The 18,678-nt window shown below is 36.2% G+C and overlaps 1 protein-coding gene and 1 long non-coding RNA gene across 16 annotated transcripts in view; one reads left to right on the top strand and one right to left on the bottom strand.

Moving 5' to 3' along the window:
* Nucleotides 1–18,678, top strand: part of Lrrc4c (leucine rich repeat containing 4C) — a 1,195,224-nt gene that overhangs the window by 1,039,149 nt on the left and 137,397 nt on the right. The window lies entirely within an intron of this gene.
* Nucleotides 10,344–18,678, bottom strand: part of LOC141411824 (uncharacterized) — a 72,438-nt gene continuing 64,103 nt past the window's right edge. The window contains exons 2-3 of the long non-coding RNA XR_012436670.1: nt 15,964–16,037; nt 10,344–13,253 (exon numbers count right to left, since the gene is read on the bottom strand). This is a non-coding gene — a long non-coding RNA (uncharacterized lncRNA). The remainder of the gene's footprint in view (nt 13,254–15,963; nt 16,038–18,678) is intronic.

Below are 18,678 nucleotides of genomic sequence, written 5' to 3'. Positions count from 1 at the left end.
GTGTTTTAAGTGCCTTATGCACTTAAAACTTTCTGTTTGGCTTTTTGAAATACTGATAGTAGTTGTCCCTGAGGATTCCATTTTTAAAAAAGATCCTTTATATTTTAGTGCCAAATTTATGTTTTAAGTCCAATAAGTTCCTTGCAGGTTTTGCAATGTGTGATGCCTCACTGGCATTGCTAACAAAGACCATTGCTCACAAAGATCATGGTGGACTTTAGAGTTGTGCATTACACAATCTGCACAGTTTTGTGAAATAGGTCTTCCTACTTATGAGTGATACTCAGGAAGGCACTACATTTTTCCAGCTTGAGGAATGTCTATATATGGGCACATGCCAGGAAAAATTGAAGATGATCTATTGCCTTGATTTTTTTTTTAATGTAAACTGCAGTCATTTTTTACAAGATACGAATACTGGTTTCAGCCATACATTTTCAATTACAGTACTTTGGCTTCCTGCTTCAGAAGGGTTCTTCCCCCTTTCTCTCCTGAAGAGCAGCAGAATACACTGAATTAGATGAAGGAAAATGTTAAATGGTAAAATACAACTGAATTACAGTTTAATTTTTTCTGCAATCTTTGAAAATAAATATCTTGACTCTGTTGACATATTTCCTTTCTACTCAGTCCTTTTGGAGAGTTACTCCCTAGTTTTAGATGATTTCTTTCTACTTAGAGATTACCATTTTTAATATGTAACAATAATAGTGATAGTTATAGATGATAGAGCATTAACCATAATGTGCACAGTGCTTTAAAAATATCGCTTTTCCTTTTAATCTTCTCAACAAGATTTAGTCCCAGTATTTCCAAAGCAATATCTTCTATGTATCCCTTATGGTAAAACTCAAGGAGTTGGGTAAGAGTGCAGTGGAAGATTTATTCAGAAGAGTCAGTGATGGATCTGGTCCTTGGTTTTCTCCATGCTACAAACTGCTGAGACCACTCTATGGTCTTGCTTCTTTTATCTAATCAGTGTTAACCAAATAATGGTAACAAATCTGAGAAAATTTAGCCATCTCATTATATTTTTTATTTATTGTGAAAGTAGGTATGGAGGAGGGTAGAAAGGTTCATAATTTTAAAATGATTAGATCTTTTTCTTCCAATGATTAATACAGTCTCCTAATTATTAAAATCACCTGTTACTACAGATATGGTCTTGCCTAGAACAAATTGATTGATTTATTTGTAATGTTTTAATAGATACCCTGTCATCAGTGCTACTGATAATTTGAACTGAAGAACTAAGGAACTCATTTTCAGGACAGTAAGCATGTGTTCTTTGAACTAATGGCTTGATAATGAGGAAGGAACTTCAGTATATAAGATAGGGAGTTCCTTCTTTTTTGTGTGTGTGGCCACACTGGGGTTTGAACTCAAGGCATATTTAAACCATACCTTTGGCCCTTAAAATCTAACAAAGTGCATGACATTTGAAAAGTTAAAGTTGTGTTTCTCCTGAAAGTTTCACTATTGAATCTCAGACAGATTTCAGAGTGTGCTGATTTTTCACAACCTTGGGGTAGGGAATGGAATGAGAGAAACTGGGAGGAAAAAGAGAAAAGGATAATCTTTAGTTAGATGAACTCTAAAGATATCATTTCATCAGGGACCAGAGCATGGGTGAAAAAATTCAAATGAATCCTGAGAAAGGAACCAGGAGTCTTTGATTTCTACCTAAAAAGGCAGAAAGTCAGAAGCCTCCCTAAAAGAGTTAACATTTACTGGATGGGGTTTAGGAAAGCAAGAATGGAACTATGAAGGCTTTCTCTGTATTGTTTGAATGTTGCCATGGCAATGGTTTCCAGCAGAAGTTACATGTTTTCAATTCCCTAAACCAGCAAGCAGCCTTTCCTCTCCCTTCACTCTCCCTCCATCCCTGCCTGAGTGTCTTCACTCCTAGTCCTTACCTTCCAGTTCCCTTCCCTCTTTTGTTGATCCTTTCCTTCGTTCTCATTTCCCTCAACTCATCCCCCAGTCATAAACAAAAAAAATAAAAAATAAAAAAGTGACCTCTAAGGGGTCTTTGGAGACAAAAGTGAGTCAGACATATAGTCTTCTATCCAGGTTTCTGTTTTCCCCAGTCTGTTTATGTATTAAAGACCTAATTAGATGGGAGCTGTGGATGGAAGCAGGGTTGGGGCTTTCCCTTGTTGGTAAGACACAGAACATATTATAATGGTTGGTGTTGTTGTGATATGTTAATTGGATCGCTCCAGGCAAGTGCAGAGCAACAGTCTCTGACAATTAGAAAGAACAATGACTTTACTATGAAGGAGCCCACTCTGTTAACTGATGGAAGGATTAGCATGCATTGCAGGTCTCTGGAAGGTTCCTGTAGACCCTGGGAGAGACATGCAGTTAGAAATGCCTCCTGTCTCTTTAAAGCTAGACTGCTGCCTCTCACTTAGCTTATTTCACTGCCAAAGGAAGAGGAGTGAGAGATCTGGCTAAGTGGGCTGGTGAGGGACCATGTTGCAGACCTGGGTCATAGGATATATCACAGGGATGTTAGGAAGAAATCTTTGCCTGCTTATTGCACGTGGCCAGTGAATTGTGAAATGGGTCTCATTAGAGCCTTTCATATCCCGGCATGTGCCAAAGTGCTTTGTGGGCACTGTGCCATCACTTCAGGTCCAACCCTGCTGCTGTTTGCTGCAGCCAAGAAGGAACAGAGGCTCTATCTGTAGTGAAGACTGCGATGCCATCGCTCTGTCTACTGTTCATTGTAAGGCTTCTCTGAGCTTTTCAGTCTGGCCAGGGATGAAGCATAGCACATCCCCAAGTGTTTGCAGAGAGGAAATATAAGGATTTTCGGCATCAGTGGTGGGCTTGAGGCATTTGTTAGTGTTGACATGCACATGGTCTTTATCCCAGAGCTGGCATTGAAACAATACCTAGGCTTCCCTACAAATATTCCCAGATAGTCACCTGAGAGAAACGACAGATAGTTCAGGGCTAAGTAATTCATTGGTGACCTTGTGCTATTAAATATAGAGGAACTCTACCTTTTTTTCAGGGATTTTAGAATGAAATTGTGTTTCCCAAAGCATACTCCCATTACTACTACCATTAGCTGCTATATACTGAGAACTTAATTACATCACCCCAGGATTTCACAAGGTTGATGATGTGGAAATGTAGACACAGGACTCAGACTGACAGGAGCCTCATCTCAGCCTCGATCTATGGTTTTGAGCAATTTACTCACTCTTCTGAGCCTCACCTTGCTCATGTCTACTATGGGAATAACTACAGTACAGAGTTATTGTAGACGCCATTGAAATAACGCACCAAAAAGGTTTAGCAGAGGATTTGGCAAAATGCTAAATATTTGTAAAAACATAAGGAGCATTTTTATAGGAGTATTGTGAAATAATCACTAAGCATGTACCTTAGGAAGCAGGGGAAAGTAATTAAGTGCAGAGTTCTTAATGAAGAAGGAAAAGCAGCATTAGAAGGTAAATTTCTAAACTGAAATTGATTGCCTCTAATATTTCCTGTATGGCTCTATAGTTTAGAAAGCAGAGTTGGTAAGATCAATAATGTTTTCATTTTGGGTAGATGATTTTCATCCTTTAATATTAGTGTTTTCTTATGGGACTGATAACTTTGACCCATCCCAGTATTGATGAACTGGACAGGAAATAAGAGAGATAAAAATCTAACTAGACTGAGCCAAAATGGCTGACACAAGGAATTGAAAAGTCCTGCAGTACATAGAGTTCAGGTATAGTTTGATCCAAGTGTTCACAATGCCACAGGTACTCCTGCTCTACTTTCTATGCAATTCTCTTGACTTAGTCTTCTTTCATGAATCATTTTCATTGTCAGGCAATTGTCTTCCATTTCTTCAAAGAAAGGTGAACTGCTTTGTCCTACCCTTTCCAGAGAGCATTCTGAAATCTAAATTGACTGGACTATCACTGGCTTCAAAGGAATGGAATAGAGAGTCAATTGTATCCCCAAATGGAATTTAGTGCTGCTGAGAGACAAATGGAATTAAGTGCTGGAGAGAAAAATCACAAGTATCTACCTTGGTGCAGAGTGAGAAGGATAAATTGCTATCTCACAATGTAACTCATCACAAAGGTTAATTTTGTTTGTACTTCACTACAATGATATACTTTATACAATATTAAAGTTTTCATAATCATCTAAGGAGTTTTGTTCTTCTTGCAGATCATCTAACTATACATATGAGTTTTTCAATGGAATTACTTCATCTATATTCATGTTACTTTTGCATTGTTCCTCTCATATCTTAGGGACAGGTCCTTGTTTTTGAAAGGGTTCTTAAGAGGCTTATCTGGAAATGAGGAAATAAAAGCAAGAACAAAAGAATCTTTTTTAGTCAATAACAGTTCACTACAGAAGTTTTTAAAGCTATTTTGAATACTCACACTCCAGGTCTTCTGCAGAATTGTGTTAAGTGTTCTATCCAGTTTTGACTCAATCTAATTTGTCAGTGTGGAGGTCTCAATAGTGACATAGTCTATCCCTGATCTCATTTCACCTGCTCAGGGTTAGAGGGAACAATTATTTAGACTTTGGAATCGAATATTTATTTAAAAGTTCCATTGAAAGCATGTAACTTTTCACCAAGTTCAAGGACTCTCCTTTGCAGTCTTAATACTGTTAAGTTCCATCCCTACTAGGAAGACTATGAACACTTAATTGATGTTTACATACTGGCATGCTCACAATTGACAATTGAACCAAGTTCATATGCTTCTCATAAAAGCCAATGAGCAGAAAATGATGATGGTGTAGACTTTTCCTGGAAAGGTACAACAACAAAGGATATTGAAATTTCGATTACCTGTTATATGATTGGAATTGTAGTAGATTATTTTATGAAATTTAGATTGTTGTTACCTTCTAACACTGTAATAATACTATGAAAAAAAATCAATAATACATAGCATTTGTTAAGTGATTACTAAGTGTAGGTACCATTCTAAATGCTTTACCTTTTATACACATTGAATCCAGAAGCAAATAAGCACCAATGTCTTTATTTTATTTATTTATTTGTGTTACTGGGGCCTGAACTCAGGGCCTACACCTTGAGCCACTCCATAGCCCTTTTTGTGAAGGGTTTTGTTGAGATAGGTTCTCACAAACTTTTTGCCTAGGCTGGCTTCAAACCGTGATCCTCCTGATCTCTGGCACCTGAGTACTCAGGATTACAGGCATGAGCCACTGAGACCAGCATAAGCACCATTTTATAAGATAAGGCAAGGGAAGCTTAGGTAGGCTTAGTGACTTACCAATATGACTGAATCCATAAAATGGCAAAACTCTGTTGTGAATTCTCTTTGTTCTAGTGGTTTTTCCATTAATGCTGCGGATGCCTCCCACATGGGACTGCTTAATAAAATACTCTAACTTGATTTAAGTTTAAAGAAACAAACCATCAAAGACTTATAGTTCCCTTTAGCCTTATTGGCTTTTATTTTTCCTTCTCTTCCCCTCTCTTCTTTTCTGAGGGTTTTTGTCTTTGGCAATCTGTTAACAGTGGTTTGCAGACTGTGGTTTGGCCAGCACAGCTACTGTGGATATTTGGAAATAAAGCCTTTACTTCACCACTTACTTTAAACATATTGATGATTTTGAGATCATCAAAAATAATCCACAGTGGTCACTTACCCTGTTGTTTATCTTATGCTAGCAAGAGTGAAGAAAGTTTCATATCCCAGTGGTTCCTTCGATACTTGTATGAATATTAGTAGTTGACAGCAACTCTTCCTTAAGATGTGATGATACTAACCCTCACAGTTTTAGCTCCATGAATCCCACCCACTTGTTTCCTGTCTCAGTTTAACAATTAGAAGACATCCTCTTCCATGCATAGAAAATGGAGATAGGTCCCTTTCTTTCATAGGTCTTAAAACTCCTTTTCCTTTTCCCATTGGATGGTACATGGGAGAGGGAGGAGATACAGCTTTGGGATACTGTTGTTGCTTTCTTTCTAAAGAAGATACTAAACAAAATTACTACTCTCGGCTCATCTAGGAGTTGGACCAAAAGCAGACAATGTCCTCAGTCAAGCCCTTCTCCCTCTGCATAGCTCCTCTATTTTGCTTATGATACAGACACTGAAACAGCAGAGAAAACAGGCACAGCATGATGGATTGCAGGATCCAAGGACATAAACACACTGACACACTGTCATGCACACACACACACACACACACACACACTTGATCCCCACACTTTTATCTCAGTGTCCTGAATTTGCTCACAACTTCTCCTCAAGTGCCTTCTAAAGACTTACGCCACTTATCTTTCTCTGCTTTCAAGATAGGAGGAGAAGAACTGCATGTTGGGACTATGGATTTAAGGCATTGAGTGACATCAGAGAATTATTACTCTTATTTCCTACTATGCATTTGACCCAAAATCTTCCATGCAAAGATTATAAAGTGACATTAATCTCAGTGCTGGCTTCAAGTTCCAAATCTAAAGTTCTTTAAAAACCAAATGTAAAAGACTTGCTACTGCTGGCTGTTTCATAATATCTGAACCACTCCTTCCTGTCCCTTGGGGCTGGCAAGACTGAGTAGGTTCTTGATTCTTGTTTTCTCTAGAATATGTCCCTTTCTACCTTAATTCAGACTTTTAGCACTTATAAGGTCCAGATAACTATAATCATGCCCTGATTTGCCCTTCTCCCTCAGCCATTCTTTATCACCAGTTATTTATCTTTCAAAGGCATCGCTTTTGTGCTGCTCTCCTACCAGCAAATCCTCACTTGTGAAATAAATTTCAGACCCTATAACCTGGTTCTCTGCCAAGAGCCTCTATATCTTAGTTATTCCTCATTTCCTGTATATATTTCTTGACTGTTTCACAATTTTTTTTCTATTTCCTTTGGTTTTTATTGGCTATTGTTCTGTGTGCTTATTACTTATTTCCTAACCTTGCGTGAAGCTTTCTGAGTTCATTTCTTGACGTACATTTCTGAGTCCTCTCCACCATGCCTTCCACATATGATATATGGTATACATGTTTCATGTATATGCTCAAAATTGGCTTCCTAAATTGAAAAGAATATACAAAGTACCAACTCCCAATCCTAAATAAATATTTAAAAATTGAAATGAAAACAATACTTTGGTTTTAATTACATTTTCATTGATTTTTCTGATAGATTCTATTTGATGCCATGTGTCCTTTTTCATTAGGGTAGCCATCCTTTGGCAGTGTGTTGTCTTTGAAATAAAATTAACTCTTTCTGTAGGATCTCTTTAGAAAGCTGCTATTCAAAGAGCAGGAATTCAGAGTTCTAGGTGTCCTATGGCAATTTCCCTGGCAGGGATTTGGAGTTCTCTAGTCAAAGCGGTATGCTTCTGTCGACTACGATGGTCTTGCCTTTTTCAGAGGTATCTGCGGTTGTTGTTGTGTAATGCTGTAATGATGGGCAGATGTCCCAAAGGAAATGCTCATGTGTACAGAATGTTTCTTCTTCAAACTTCCCATTCTCTTAAAGTTTTAAGGATATGATTAAGTTACAATTCTTAATGTTTCAACTCTCCTGTCTCTGTTTGAATATTATTCTAATGTATAACAGTGGTCCCTGATAAAACTAATATACCAAATATTTGCAATAACAAGTAGTGGGGAATAAGCAGAATGTAGTGTGTTTCACAATAAATTAAAGACATACAATTTAAAAGACAGACTCATTCTTTTTTCCCTTATAATTTCATTGGAGTCAAAAAGTCCTTTACTTAAAAGTGAATGATTGTGATAGTAGATGGTATTTTTAAAAACTTCTCCTAATGTTATTACTTGGCAAAATATATCTTACAAGTCAGACAAGTGACCACTATGTCAATCGTTCTCTTCAGTAGTCTATGACACTGCCGTAGATACAAACATTAGAGCCCTTGGTGAACATTAGAGCCTTGGCATGTTGTTGTGAGTAAAACAGGAAATATGGGCTATGTCACCCAAGTTTTCGCAGTAGCATCATTGTAATTGTCAGTTCTCATTGTCGAATGCCATTGACAAATGTTAAATTCCCGTGCTGATCCTGCTACCCTGTAGCCATGGGACACTAAGCAAAATGCCTCTCTTTTCTGAGGTTTCTGTTTCTGTAAAATGAGGGGCATGATTCAGAAGATTGCTCTCCAAAATTCCTTTTAGCTGTATAAGAGTCTGAGGCATTTCATAAGACCATTTGCTGATAACAGGACTATCTTTGCCACAGAGAATGGAAATGCATTTTTCTTGTTCCCCTTCTTAGATGGCTTATTTTCTTTCCTATGTCTTCTGTCTCTTCCTCTGCTTCCTTTTTCACTGTGCTCATCAAATGTATTTCTTTCCTCTCCCATCTATGCCTCATCAAGTCCGTTTCCCTATTACAGTTGCCCTTTTTTTGTGTGTGTATGTGTGGCTATTCTGCAGGGTAGCCACTTAGTGTCAGACTTGCTTTTACTAATTAACTACAAAAGTAAGTAGGTGAATTCTTTGATTCAGCACTTGGTTTGATGCTTATGCTAACTCATTAAAAAGGAAGCCCTGGATGTGTCCAGAGGCTTGACGGGAATCTTTCCCTCCCCGAAAGCTCTTTTGAATTCCCACACTATGTATCTATCTCGCTGTTTCTCAGAAGTATTCATGCATCTGGGACATAGCCAAATGGCAGAAGTGCATGTAATAGGAATTGTATCCTTTGTGACCATGGAAACAATCATTTCTTGTTCTTCTCCTTCCCCAGCTTCCTGACCACAATTCCACTTTTACTTTTAATACACCTGGAGAATTCGCTTTGAATGCAAGGGAACATGAAAGTGATAAGGCTTTTAATGTCAGATGTCCCCATAGTTCCTCTTCTCCCCTCCCCACACCTCATGGAAAAAATAGCCTACACACCCAAAATAAATGTTCTCCTCATTTGCATCAGAAAGAACTTAGACAAAAAGCTGTCAGGGTTCTAAACCCCACATAAGAGACATAAACTAATTTTCAGGAAAAGCAATGCCAGAAAACCTAATTTTATTTTTGCTTTCAAAAATCACATATTGTTATGTTTTTCTTTGCTTTAGCAAATGAAAATCACAAGTGAATGACAGAGATGGTGGCCATGTGTTTAAAATTTGGGGTCATTTATTTGGGGGTATGTCTACTTTCATGTTCCAAAGAATAGTATCTATCTCATAAAATACATTTTGTGGTAAAAAGAGTGGAAGGCCAGGTGCTGGTGGCTCATGCCTGTAATCCTAGACACTCAAGAGGCAGAGATCAGGAGGATCAAAGTTCAAAACCAGCCAGGGGAAATTGTTCCAAGAGACTGTATCTCAAAAAATACTTCACAAATAGGGCTAGTGGAGTGGCCCTGAGTTCAAGCCCCAGTACCAAAAAAAAAAAAAGAGCGGAAAATGGTTTATAATAGGATAGAGGTCATTCTAAAACGTCTTTTCTAAAGCCCACACAAGCAGTTCAGTTTCTAATGTAAAGTAACTGACTTAAAAGAAAAGTGTATTAAATGTATGATTTTTCTATACATTGTGTACTTTGTGCTACTGTTTAGAGTACAGAATTAAGTGGCCTTGCATTAAGATAGTTTTTATTTGTTCTATTTATTGAATTGTGTATACTGATCAATGGGATAAATTAACCTTATCTTTCAAGTGCAACATTAATAATTGCTTCTGTCATTCTCATGAAGCACTTAGAATACACCCTACCATGACACTTATCATACATTCAGCAATTACATATATTCATTATCTTTTTCCCTCCTTGATTCTGAGCTCTCCTTATGTAGGAAGCTAAACATATTTTTCTCATACCTCTTTGATACATAATAGTTAATCTGTATTGAAATAAAAAATAAATGAAATGGAATACTTTAAGTTTGGAATTTGTTTAAAGCAAAATCTAATTTATCCAAAAATTATACAATACAAATTTAAGTAAACTTTTCCTTTGTAAAAATTCATATCACTGTGTTTTGAATTATTGTTTCTGATAGTGTCATTAAACTCATTTGATAAATTTGTGTTTTCAGATTCACTCTTGAATTGTTAATCATACTTATAAAATATGACTAAGTAGGTATGACTCAAGGAATTATCTAATTTCAACCAAGTTAGCAGTTTATAGTTACTTATTATTCCCAAATTAATAAGTAGGTCTACTCTTTATATTGGTAAATTTATTTTGAAGAGAGAGAGACAGAGAGAGAGAGAGAAAAACCTAAGTTAATTTTGCTTTGTCTTAGCTGGATAAAATTTAACTGGAAATTGTCAAATTCTTTCAAACTCACAGTATAAAAATATACATTCAAGATTTTCTAACATTTCACATTAAAATTTGAACCATTTCTCAAAAATATTTAAAATTTGTGTAGGTATATGCAAGTATATACATAGATATATACCAATATATACAAAATGTATATGTCTATCTACATATGCACATCCATATCTCTCTTTATATATATATATGTAATATATATGTGTATATGTATATGCAGAGATATGATACATTCTTTGATAGACAGCAGATTGAGTTCTGGATTCTGCTTCCAATATTGTCCTGTATAAGCTATGGTACTGTCATTGAAGTGTAAATAGAATGTGGATGATAAGAAAGTAATAAAGAGTTTTATCACAAATGTATAAGTAGGACTTATTTTGATTATAAAAAGAGATATCCTTATAGTTGCCATTAAGTGTAATATAATTTTCATTTACTCAATAATTTGTACAAGAAAATGTCTCAAAATCTTTCTTGAAAAGCTAGACAACATTGTTTCCACTGTTTCTTAAAAATATTATAGCCAGATTAACAAATTAGGAAAAATGTCCTGTAATGTTTAGATTGCTTGAAAGTTGAGAATTTATTTGTTGTTAAATTTTAGCTCATAACATCTTTCTTCAATTGGATTATAATAGCCGATTAAAATAAAACATATTTCCATAAAATAAATCTTGGTACTTAGACAGGTTTGATACCACTGCATAATAGTGATTTTAAAGGAAATGGGTATATTCCCCAAAGTACTATTTGTGTCTCAACAAGGAAGAGAGCTAGGATAAACAAATGTCAATTTTGAGTCAAAGAATTTCAATTCTCATACTCAGAACCACTTTTGAAAGATAAATTATCATCCAAGAATCTTTTTCCCCCTGTTAAAGCAAATAATCTTTGCGGGGACAGAAAAAGAAAATGAATCATAGTTTTATGCTCTGTTCATGCACCAGATCATTTAATTAATACTTTTAAGATATGATTCACTTTTCTCCATAATCATTTAGTGAGACTTTGAACAAAAAAAAGATGGCTTATCAAAATTATGATTTCTTACTAGCAAATATTTTATTCTATTTTTAATGTACTAAGTTGAACTGCCCTTGAGTCAATTTTTCTTTCTTTTGTAATCTTACATAAATAAACATATAATAAAAACTATGCGACTTTTACTGTTCTTCCTCCACACAAGTAATTTTTCAATTATTTCAGACAGTTCATAGAATCTTTTCTATAGATCTTGGTTAAAGAACGGGTGATTCATGGAACTGGTTTACTTGAAGTATCTATAAAGACAGAGCTCATGGTAACCTTATCATATCTTTCATAAGCTTCAGTTTTTGCATTGGACATTTAGATGAGGGTGCATCATGGGATATTTGGGTCCATTATGTTCTCAGACATCCATTTTCTCTTTTTTCTTGAGTATAGAGGTTCCAACTCATAATATTCCATGGCTTGTGAATGCGTTTAATTCTTTTAGGCCATTGAAGAAAAATGTTCACCACTAAATAACTCTTTTCTCATGAAAATCTCAAAAGGTTTTCCCATTATTGGTTCTATTTTCTCATGCAATTTCTAGTCAATGAAAAACTCTTATCCTTCTGAAATTCCTAAGTACATCCATGTTTAATTTCTTTTTAATTTGAAAAGTGTTTATTGTAATGTACAGACATGCATCCATGTATCTTGCCATGGATTTTCATGATATTGTACAGCACTGAATTTGAATATAAGAACTTTTTGGAACAGGACTAAAAGCTAGTCTGATTGAAATTAATGGAATGAATGGTAGATGATGCAAGTTGCTTACTCACTGTTACTCATTCTTATTTTGTCAAATCATGGGATGTGATAGAATAAAATGTTACCAAATAGTCCCCTGGATCTAGAATGTGGTTATGAAATGAACCCATTGAAGTCCACTGAATATATCTCTGTCATTATTATGTTAGCCACAAAAGAGTCTTTCCCCAAGATATATTCATGTGCCCTCACCCACCTTCACAAATGGGGGTTCTACACCTATAGCTGATGGCAGTGAAGAACTAGGATGCCATATCCCAGTGAAGACATTTGGGGTGAGCATAAGTGCTACTTTAGTGACTTTCCATGACATGAAAAATTTCCAAACCTAACATTCATTGAGGGTATTTCAGCCAGACTGGGATCTTAGCATGTTTGACATAATTCGGTTCAGCCTAAGTTATTAAATGTTTGCTATGTAGTATGCTAGCCACTGTCAAATTGTGCTGGTTGTGAAATCTTCCCTGTTACATCCAGTTTTAACGTTTAGAAAGGTACAAAATTTAACTTTCATTTCTCACCTTGGTGTTCTGTGATGGCTGAATTTAACTGCATCTCTCCCTCAGTCAGAGTTGTTGAAAGGATGGACGCAAATGCTAAAGGAGGGGAGCTGGATAACTTAGTATGAGGGTCTTGGGTTCATGGCCTGCTAGGAGGAAAAGGTGTCCTGGGGGCTAAGTCTACAGAAGAGGCTAGCTGTCTTTCCTTAGTTATATGTCCAGGTAATTGAGGGTGGAGATGTTATGAAAATTATTTTGGGGTGCCAAAAGCTCGTTCAGCTCTTTAAGATATGAGATTCTCTTACGATTTTTAAAAGGCAATTCCTGTGGCAACCCCTGGTTTATGGCAGGTACTCTTATGTCAGTGTGTCAAACTTTTCCCTATCAGCCGTCTTCTTGAGGAAGGAGAATTTGAAAAGGCATTAGAGCAGACTTAGGCAGATTGTTTGTAAACACTACTGTGAGCAAAAGCACCAGATAAGCTTGATGACCCTCAACTTCCTTCTGCCATGAAAAATGATCTGGCTGGCTGCAGCTGCAGACCCAGGGGTAGTAGAAATCTTTGTTCATTGAATTCTCAGCTTCCAATCAACTGTGCAAAGAACAACGGTGAAGACGTCAATTCCAGCCAGCTTCTATTGCCTGCACCTCTGCCTCATTTTGAGAGTCACTTGGCTGAGAGAGAGAGAGAGAGAGAGAGAGAGTAAATTATAAATTGTGTGCCACACAGTTCATATGAAGAGTTCCTTACCCTTCTGTTGGTATCTCTCAGTGTTGCCATATTTGCAGATAATATTTTAAAGGAGACAACTAAATTAAAATAAGGTATTTAATGTAGATCCTAATTCAGAAAGACTGATACCATTATCAAAAGCAGAGCTGGATGCTGGTGGCTCACACCTGTAATCTTAGCTACTCAGGAGGAAGAGGCAGAGATCAGGAGTATCAAAGTTCAAAGCCAGCCCAAGCAAATAGTTCGTGAAACCCTAGCTCAGTAAAACCCTTCACATAAAGGGCTAGTGGAATGGCTCAAGGTGTAGGCCCTGAGTTCAAACCTCAGTAGCACAAAAAAAAAAAAAAAAGCTGGGTGAGGTTGTGGGGAGGGGAATTTGGTCACAGACAGGTACATGCATTAAGAGAATACTATGTGAGAAATCAGTGAGAAGGTGGCCATGTTTAAGCAAAAGAGAGAGGCCTCAGAAATAAACCAAACCTGCCAACATCTTCATCTTAACTGTCTATGCTCTAGAACTGTGAGAAAGCAAATTTCGATTACTTAAGCTTCTCAGACTTTGGTATTTTCTTATAACAAATTATTACAAGGATTGTACAATGCTTCCCTTTATTGGATTGGCAAGCTGTGGCTATAATAACAGAAGAAATGATTTATATTCAGATCTATAGAAATTGACCCTCTTCTCATGACCTCCAGGCAAACATAAACAAGCAACTTGATCGTCCACCCAAATGGGAAGTGAAGGACACAAGAATTACTCCTTTAGAAGCAGTCTTGGATTAACCTTGGAAGCCCCACACGTGGGTCATTTCACATTTCCTGGGTAATCAAATCTCCTTTCATCCAGAACTTCTTGGAGTTGAAATAGATTCCAGGAAGGAATTCCAAGTTCTAAAATGAAATTTATGAGCCACAGCATTCCAATATCTACCTCAAATATAAGGATTGTTTATACTCCCACCTGAGTCCCTAAATCTTCTATCTAGGGACCATTTTCTATTGAAGAGAGATAGGAATAAGCAATTTACATTCACATACACAAAACCAAGATTATATATCACTATCTTATGACTCATACAAAATTATTATTTCCTGTATGTTATGAAACCATGGGTGACACAAAGAAAAAAAGGTGGAATTTTGTTCATTTTCTTTTTGTTGCTGTGATGTAGTGGTGATTTTCAGTTTGGAATGGTACAGTAGGGCAATGAAGAGCACATCTGAAGTGAAAAGGAACTTGAATCTAGCCATAATTGTATGCTGTCATCACAGCCTTCTTAAGGCTTAAATTTCTCAACTATTGCCTCCCTCTTCATAACTGGGGATAATGGTAAATAAGCATAACAGCTTGGTAAATAGGAATGATAACATTGGCTTTATCCTATTGTTAGATAAATGAGTTTTATGCACCTCATTAGGCCATAGTAAGAATGCAACAAATATTAACTATGACAATTTTTCATTATATTTCCTGTCAACATATTCTTTCTGGTGGAACATTGTTATGCTAAAATCAAATTGATGTTGACTCTCATTTCCACTGTTACCTCTTCTTATTTATTTATTTATTTATTTATTTTTGTGGTTCTGGGGATTAAACCTTGCAACAAGTGATAAGAGTTATGTCCTGAGCTATGTCCTCTAGCCCTTTTGTTTTTGAGATAGGGTTTCACCTTTACCTTGGATGACTTTGAACTCCTGATCCTCCTGCCTCTGCTTCCCAGATAGCTGGGATTATAGATGTTTGACACCATGCCTAGCCTATTCCTTCTCACTTTTGTACCATGAGGTGTATACTGCGAGGCTGAGACTCTGAAAAATCTCTAAGATAGCTATAGATTTTAAATAAATTCAAAACAATCCTATTTGAGTTCTGGAAGTAAGGTTCTTCTAAAACATAGAGACTTTAAGTACAAATATTAGCTTCCTTTAGAAAGTGAAAACTGAAAAGTACAAAATTCATATTAGCTTTAAACAGAAGTGAAACAACAGGCTTCAAAACTCAAAATTCTTAAGTGATTCTACCTGGCAACTTTAAACCTGTGATTCTCATTCCTGGCTATGCATCAAGACTTCCTGGAGAAAATTAAAATTATCAATTTGGGAGCCACCTGCTGATTCAGACTCTCCAGGGGGAAGTCTACATATGAGTATGTTGTCAAAAGCTCCACAAGTGAACCTGAAGTATGTACAGCCTGTGTTGAGGATCATGGACTTAAATATTGACTCTCCAGATGGGTCCAAAATGACATGTGTTAAAAGCTCTACTTCTAGCAATTTATATTTTCAATATCTCGCAATACTGTCTTCTGTTAAATATATAATACATTTCATGATGAATTTTTGGGCTCTATTGATGAAGTCATATAAGCAGGAAGCTCTAAATCATATGCATCAATTTCCTGATATAAACTCAGAATCACAAGAGTTTTTTTTGTATTCAATTTAGGATGTATCATATGTTCAAGTATTTTTGAATTGAAGATCTGTGGTACAATGTGATCTTTTGACCTTCTTGTAACTCACTCTGAAACATTTTCAGCTGTAATAGTTAGTAGTATTAGTTTCTCATTCTAAAAAACTGCATACTAGGGAATTTGATAAGTTGGTAACTACATAGAAGGCAGAGCTTGTGTTTAAATACCTTACCATTTGGCAGGTGGGGGCTTCAAGTAAAGACTGCACCTCATTCTCAGAAAGACATTCTCCCACTTTACTGTAATCTGGGGAAAATCAGAGTTGCAACAAGGGTTACAGGGTGTTTTACTGACTAGGAAACTGTGTGCCATTTTTGTAAAAGATTGAATTTTTCCTTCCTCCCATTGACTTACTGTCCATATGTAATTTCATTTTCAAAGGGAAGAAAAGCAGGGAAAGCAACAAAGATTTGAAGAAGGGAGTTTATGAAGCAGAAAGCCAATAATTGCAAAAAGTTAAATATGTTCTTGTGGAAAGCAGTGCATCTATCACATTTTGTAGTGTGTAAACCTAATACTATTTTCATTGAACTTCAGTCTGTATTTCCCTATGTACTTTTCAAGTTCCCAGGTCTGCCCTTATTTGAAGCAAACCTAATAATTGAAAATTCAGATTTGCACATACCAAAGGTACTATTGCTAGTTTTGCACCCAAAAAGGCCACCACAAGATCCCATACACATCACTTAAACACATGCTTCATAAAAATATAATTGTATTCAATTTCATGAAACCCTAGCTAATGTGTAAAATGAAGAACTACTAATATCATAGAGTAATTTAATTACAACTTAGTAAATTGACAAGTTTTCATTAAACCCTCATTAGCAACAAAGATCATGTACACAACTGATGTTATTAATGAAATTCAACATATTTCTTGGGTTAAAAATATTTTATTCTAAAAACAAAAAACTAGTTCCAAGAATTAGTTTTATTTATTCCCCACCCTCATCTTCATCAATGACAGTGTATTCTTCAAAGTGAAATTGTATGATAGAAGCAGCACATACTATTGAAGATCAAAGGGAAGGTTTTGAGGTGAAGGTAAATCATAAACTGGATATTGATAGAGAGAAGAAAAGATAGAGAGAGATATGCAAATGAGAGAGATGCAAATGTGTGTGTGTGTGAGAGAGAGAGAGAGAGAGAGAGAGAGAGAGAGAGAGAGAGAGAGAGGAGAGAGAATGTGTGTTAAATAGCAAATCAGGCTTTGAAATCCAAATTCTGAAATTGAATTTTATAACAAGCAGTATAAGACAATGGGAAGAACATGGATATTAAACCAAAGCCATCTCAGGCTGAATATCATCACTGTTATTGATAAACTATTTTCCATCAGGTAAGATAGCAATCATTTCTTAGTCCATTTTTCCATCTATAAATGCAGTTAATAAACAAACCTGCCTTAGACAAATTGTAAGGCTTTCATAAAATACCCACACAGAGGATTTAGTATATCTGTACTCCTCCTTTCCCACTCTTATTACTTGGAGGAAACTATCTTCAGTTTTACATGATAGACTTGCCAAACAATTTCGATGCTGCCTTGGGAACTGCAGGAATAGAACTTCACAGCAGCAGTTTAATTATTTTTCTTCTTCTTTTTCTTTTTTAACAAAGACACATTGTAAAATGTGCTTCATATTTTTTTACTGAAATGTTGTATTATCCATTCTATAAATGTAAAAACGCACTATGTGTATATGCTTAAAATCTGTCAAACTCTTCCTTCTCAGCCTACAAACAAACAAATTATGTTTAGATTTGCTGTTGCCCCCGCAGCAACTCAAATCACTCTGATGAGCAGACTCCTGGCAGGGGGATTTTAATGATTTATTTATGTACGCATATAATCCTTCCATCAAATGCAAACCACATACTTGTCTGCCAGAGCTGAATTTTATTGATACGTTTTTTTCCTGCTCCTAATTCTACTTTTAAGACTTTAATTCCTGACAATGCATTAGTGCCAAATGACACCATTAGTGCTGTTAGGACTTGAGTTTTACAGAAATATTCAATACCTGTTCTGTCTATCCCCCAGAAAAGTGAACAATCCATTCTTCCTCATCGGTTGTAACTTCATTTGAAGTGTAGTTTTTAATTTGAGACCCTTCGGGGTTGTAAAGGAGATAACAGAACGTTTAGGATAGTGAGGATTTAGAAAGCAGTGCAAAATTAAAGCCCTTTTAAAATGTTTAAAACTGTGATGCTCGTGTTGAAAAAGTTTCTCAACACTATGCATTTCTCAAAGCACATTTAAATTGCTTCAACAGCTGCAGTAATAAAATGACACTGGAAAGTACCAACATGAAATACACGAGGCAAAGCAAGAGGGCAAAGTAATGAGGTCAGTCTTGCCAAGAGGATAATGAAAGACAGAACTATAGAGCCTACTCAGGGAAAAAGACATGGGAGCAGATATTTATAGCACAATGGGAGAAATGTTGATAGAATTTTGCACAAAGTACTATGGGAAAATGGAAAGAGGACGCATTAATCGTGCTAGAGATGGAGGGAGGATAAGAGAAGGCTTTATTTAAAGTTCCTTGCTTCAGAGCAACAAACTTTCCAGTAGAACAAAAAAACACTTGGACCGCCCTTTCAAATGTGTGGCATGGGACCCTGACCTTCTACTATTTAATTCAGGGTCGTAAAGCAACTCTAAACAATGTGTTTCTCTATTTCCCTGAAGTAGCCTATTAGTCATGCCATATATGTAGAAATAGATGGTCTATGTATGTCATAAATCTGTGAAATTCCAAAGAAATGGGCAAACAGCAGCTACTGAATATCTGGAAAAAGATGTGGGAAGTGTCTCCATTCCTACACAGGGATTTGATGAAGAATGAAGACAGGCACCAAAATATCAAGCACAATTTAT

This window comes from Castor canadensis, chromosome 1 (genome assembly GCF_047511655.1).
Source record: "Castor canadensis chromosome 1, mCasCan1.hap1v2, whole genome shotgun sequence".
NCBI lineage: Eukaryota > Metazoa > Chordata > Mammalia > Rodentia > Castoridae > Castor > Castor canadensis.
Note: the sequence above shows the minus strand (reverse complement) of the source record. Positions and strands in the feature narration are given on the sequence as shown.